At 39.4% G+C, this 6,038-nt stretch overlaps 1 pseudogene; it reads right to left on the minus strand.

Annotated features, from left to right (window-relative positions):
- Positions 1 to 338: 338 nt before the first annotated feature.
- LOC143689786 (cell division control protein 42 homolog) lies at positions 339 to 1,018 on the minus strand (annotated as a pseudogene).
- Positions 1,019 to 6,038: the final 5,020 nt, after the last annotated feature.

The raw sequence follows: 6,038 nt of genomic DNA on the forward strand, positions 1-6,038 counted from the left end.
CAGATTACTCTCCAGAGTGAAACCAGGGAGCAGCTTCAATAATTCAAATTAGTTTGTAACAGAGTCAGCACAAGCATGCCTTGCTTTTAAAAACCACCACCAAAAAAAAATTGAAGCAACAAAATAAAAACTAGCACGGATCACTTTTCTGACAACGCACAATTATTCAAAATTAACTTGTATTGGGAGGGAACAGGAGAGCCACACCTTGTGGGCTTCGTCTCACACAAGTGCGTGTGCGTAGATGTAGGGCACCTTTAATCTTTAGTTTGATTTAAACATTGCTTTTAATAATATGATACCAACACCAGTGTGCAGAAAGGGCCCTGGAGAGATGTTCAGAGCAGCACATACCTGCGGCTCTTATGTGGTTATGGAGGCTCCAGGGCAGCACATCAAATACACTCTTTGTGATGGTGCAGCGGTGGCTCAGTGGCAGAATTCCTGCCTCCCACACCGGAGACCCAGGTTCCGTTCCCAGTGCCTGCCCATGCGAAAAATAATAATAATAAACACATTCTTTAGACTTTTCAGTGTGAGTGCAGAACACTCTGCATACTTGACAGCCTTCATACCACAGACCAGCTTTTCTGCTATTTCTGTAATGATAGGCTTCTGTTTGCACTTGGAAAGTTTCTCAATAGTAGAGGAGTCATCTCTGAGATCAATTTGGGTCCCAATAAGCAAGAAAGGAATCCTTGGACAGTGGTGAATGATCTCAGATACCCACTTTTCTTTCACATTTTCAAAGGAGGACGGAGAAAGCACTAAAAAACAAAGTGGAAATGCATCTGTTTGTGGATAAGTCAGCGGTCATAATCTGTCATAATTCTCTTGCCCTGTGGTATCAAAAAGTTCGAGCATTTGTGCTTCTCCACCAATCATAACTGTGATTGCAGAGTGGTGAAAAACAACTTGGTGCATATTTAGATGGAAATCTGTTTGTTGTGTAGAATATCCTGAGACATGTTTTACCAACGGCACCATTTCCCACAACAACATACTTAATTGTCTGCATTGCTGAAACAGTTTTATATCACTTTATTTTTTAATTTTTATTTATTTATTTGTCTGTTGTATGGCGGGTCACGTTTCATTCTTTTTCCATGTGAGTATCCGTTATTGCAACACCATTTGTTGAATTTTTGCTTGCTTTTTGTTTGTTTGTTTTTTGGGGAAGTGTGTGGGCTGGGAATTGAACCTGGGTCTCCAGCACCGCGGGCAAGAATTGTACCACTGAACTACCCTTGTACCCCCTGTATCCAATTTATTTTAAATTCTATGCCGACCTCAGTTTCTCCATCCGGGCGTTGCGCAGTGTCGGAAGGAAGTTTCGATACATGCTACAACACCAATGAAACTTGAAAGCACTATGTTGAGTGAAATCCGCCAGACATGAAAGTACAAATGTATCCTTTCACTTGTATGAAATATCTAGAATAAGCAAATTCATAGAGACAGAGAGTAGATTAGAGGTTACCAGGGGTCTAGGAGAGGGGAAATGGGGAGGTATTACTTAACAGGTGCAGAGTTTCTGTTTAGGGTAATGAGAAAGTCTTGGTAATGGATGATGGTGACAGTAGCATAACATTATGAATGTCATTAAAACCACCTGTACGCTTAAAAAAATGACTAAAATGGGAATTTCTGCATTATATATACTTTACCACTATTAAAAGAGAAAAGGGTAGAACACAATGTGCTCTCTTTTGTTGAGTAGATGGGCCTGGTATGTGACGAGACCACGGGTGCCACCCTGCGTAATTGAGAATGTCTCTTGTTATAGGTAAGGTATGAGACTCAAGTTGACTTGAAGCCTATTCAAAGGATCATCTATTTAATAATCCCAATTCCCTGGTCACCTCTCTCGTGCCAGTAGCCATCAAAGATTACTGATTCTATTCGGGGTTTTAAGCCAATAATACTAGGACCCTATTCCTAAACGCAGACCTGGTATCCTCTAGGGCATTTCCTTAGTTAATAGTTTTCAAACTATGATCTCTGGCAGAGGGTAGGGGAGCAGGGGTAGACAGCAGTGGGAGAAAACGGAGAGGGAAAAGTTTCACACCTTCACTCATAGCAACTTTTCCCTTGGTCTTATTTTTAAAATACAAAAGAGTTTGGGCAGAGCTGACGTCACTGCCGAGTGACGGCGCGTTGCTTTGGCGGCGGATTCAAACACTGCGGCTGGGGTTCTGGAGCCTCGGGGAGACTAGGAGGGGCGGGGCCGTGTGCGGCGCGGGAGCACGCGGCGGACGCGGCCGCTGGGTCCGGAGCGAGAGGATGGTGCTCTCCAACCCCGGCCCTGGGAGAAATCTATAAAGCGGAAAGCTCCCCGCGGCTTCCTAAAGCGCCGCTTGGAGCAACTGAAGCCTCAGCTGCCTGTGGAGACTAGTGGCGAATCTGAACTGTTTACTCTTTGTTCATCCATTAGACTAACAGCCCAAGAAAAATGCTTGTGAGAATAAATGTAGAATCATTTATAAAAGAGCATGTCCTGGCCGCAGCTAAAGGTGATTCTAAGGAACATAGAGGTTAGCAGTCAACGAATACATTGGGAAAACTATATGATGCATTATTTTAGTGGGTAATAGGTGTGAAAGCACTTATTATGTATATGTGAATTTTGTGGATTACTAAAATATCGGCTAGCTGAGGGATGTGTATATTTGTAGAATTCTCACTGTTGTTGAAATATCTCCAGTAAACACATGACTATTTAACTTTTGTTAAGAAATTACCTCTTATTCATTTTAAGTGGCCTCTTTCACTTTTAACTTTCATTTTGTTGCTATTGCAAATGTTTTCCTATCAAAAATGAAAGCTGGAGATATTAAGTAGTTGAAGAAAAGTACTTCTAAGAATTAAATTCGTACGTAATTAAATTTAGCCGCAGTTAGAAATGAAATTAATCTCCGAAGAAAGCACGTAGTCAAATCTAGGGGCCTTGTAACTATTAATTTTAACTTTTTAGTGACTTCGCATAAGATATCCAGTCTGCTTTTTTAAAAATTGTAAAATATAACATATATACAAAAAAGCAATAAATTTCCAAGTACATTTTAACAAGTAGTTATAGAGCAGATTTTAAAGTTTGATATGGTTACAATTCCGCGAGTTTACATTTTTTCTTCTAGCTACTCCAAGTCACTAGAGAACGAAAGAACTATCAGTATCATGTCTAATCTATTTTTACATTGTGTTACTAGTAATATCAACATTTCTCAACTGGAAGATTGTAAACATCAGCAAGGATTTTTCAAAACTTGGTTTTAAAAGTCACTATTTTCTCCTTCCCAAAACCCAAAGACGAGTTTATGGAGCAAGCTGACTTTTTCTTAAAGTCACTATGTTACCATTTCTTTGCATATCATATTTAATAGTCATTATTTTTTTTTTTCTTTTTTTTTTACATGGGCAGGCACCGGGAATCGAACCCAGGTCCTTGGGCTTGGCAGGCAAGCATTCTTACCTGCTGAGCCACCGTGGCCCGCCCAGTCATTATTTTTTAACTTTTTATTTTGTAATATTTATTGATTCACATGAAGTTGCAAAAGTAGTACAGAGAGGTCCCACATACTGTACACCCAGTTTCCTCCAATTGGTTACACCTTTCATAATTTTAGTACAGCCTCAAAACCAAGAATTTGACATTGGTACAATATGTGTATGTACTTCTGTGCCATTTTATCACATATGTAGATTATTGTAACCACTACCTCAATCAAGATAACAGAACTATTCCTTCCCCACAAAGATCTCCTTGTACTACTCTTTTGTAGTTAAATCTAGCCCCGACATCTCTGGCCACCATCTCCAATACCTGGCAACCAGTGATCTGTTCTCCTTCTCTATAATTTTGTCATTTTGAGAATGTAATATAAATGAAAACAAACAGTATATGACTTTTCAAATTGGCATTTTCACTCAACATAATGCCCTTGCAATCCATCCAAGTTGTTGCATGCACTAATAGTTTGTTCCTTTTAATTTAATCACCCATGGAATGGACGTGCTATAGTCTGTATGGCCGTTTGCCTTTTGAAGATCATTTTGGTTATTTCCAGTTTTTGACTGTTGCAAATAAAGCTGCTATGAACAATTTAAAAACTGAGTTTTAATTATATTTTAAACTTTTTCTTATTGAAATTTCCAAAAATATGAGCACAAAAACCTTACTTCAATAACCCTGATTATTTTGCCATACTTGTTTCTGCTTTGTTTTTAATATAATATTGTATTTTAAAAGTTCTACTATTTTTTAAACTACTGGATTAGTTCATTTTCTTCCAATATATTTTACCCTTTGCTGGCTCCAACAGTCACATCACTAGTCTAGTCTATTAAAAGGAAGGCGTCCGGTCTGGGCACCAGTTATTCTATTCTGTTTACAGAGACCCCCTTGTATTTGACCAAGATAATTCTCTTCTCAAGATGATGCATTGTACAGAAAAGAGTTAACACAGCACCCCCGAATGCTACCCTTTGGAAAGTCTTTGGTGTCTGGGAACGTGAATTTCAGGAGGCTTCCTAACATCCTAACTATGTAAGAGTGGTTCACTGTACCTAGAATGTTTATAGAAACACCTACTTTCCTCCCAGGAGTCTGGAATTTTGATACATGCCAGGCAGAGGGTGACTACAGGACCAGTCCCATCGAAAATGTCTAGACACTGAATCTCTAATGAGCTTGCCTGGTAAACAACATTCCAAATGTACTGTCACAGCTCATTCCTGGGAAAATTGAGTCCTCTTGACTCTTGGAAGCTCGTGCCTGGTTTCCCCTGGACTTTGTCCCATGTGCCTTTTCCCTTTGCTGATTTTGCTATGTATCCTTTTTCTGTAAAAAATCATAGCCATGACTAAAACAATATACTGAGTCTTGTGAGGTCTAGCAAATCATTGAACATGGGGATAGTCTTGGGAACTTCTGACATATCCCTTGGCTTACCATTTATTTTTTTTTTCACAGTTAAATTTTTTCTCATATTTCTTATAGTTAAAATCCTTCTCCTCAGAAATCCGATGCCTTTTATTATGATAATTGAAATTATCTAATACCTCCCCCACACAATAGACTGTTACTTAACCCCAGTGATCCATACCTCTCATTATGTATGCCCTCATGGAGTCTCCTCTCTTATGGTTAACTTTCACTGCTCATCTGGTGACTGGCTTTGGCCATTGGGTCATTAGCAAGCATGATACAAGTGCATTCTTGATAAGCTTGGACATTGAACTTGTCCTCTTGGAATGCTCCTTTTGAAACCCAGCACCCATGCTGTGAAGACACCCAAGCAGAGCTAAGGCACTTGGTTGGCTGCATCCACTGAGCTCCAAGTGAATGGCCAGCACCAATATCCAGCCGTATGAGTAAGACCAATTGTATCTTGAGATCACTTGGATCTTCCAGCCATCCCAGCCTTCCAGCTAACACCACATAAAGCAGAAGAACTGTCCAGTCAACCCACAGAATCTCAAAAGAGAGAAGTTGTTGTTTTATGCCACTAAGTTTTTCTCTTTTATTTTGTTTTAGGTTTTTTTGTTTGTTTGTTTGTTTTTGCATGGGCAGGCACCGGGAAACAAACAGAAACTAACCCAGCTCTCCGACATGGCAGGTGAGAACTCTGCCTGCTGAGCCACCATGGCCCTCCCTGTTTTAGGTTTTAAAATCACTTTATTATGAATGTGCCTGTGGTTCATACAACATGAATACTGTATAATTGGACTGTACCTGTGTAGAGATTTCTCAAAAAACATTTTTTAAAAATTCTGCACAAATTAAGCATCCGCTCCCCATTCTTTACCCTTATTCTATTTTCTGGGAGCCTGAATACTAGATAATAACTCTAAGAGTTTGCTCATTATATTTTGCTCATATTAGTGAGATCATACAATAGTTGTCTTACTGTGTCTGGCCAGTTTCATTCAACATAATGTCCTCAAGTTTCATTCATGTTGTCACATACATCAAGACTTCATTTCTTCTTACAGCTGGATAATATTCCATCGTATGTATATACCACATTTTGTTTATC

The sequence above is a fragment of the Tamandua tetradactyla genome, chromosome 7 (genome assembly GCF_023851605.1).
Source record: "Tamandua tetradactyla isolate mTamTet1 chromosome 7, mTamTet1.pri, whole genome shotgun sequence".
Lineage (NCBI taxonomy): Eukaryota > Metazoa > Chordata > Mammalia > Pilosa > Myrmecophagidae > Tamandua > Tamandua tetradactyla.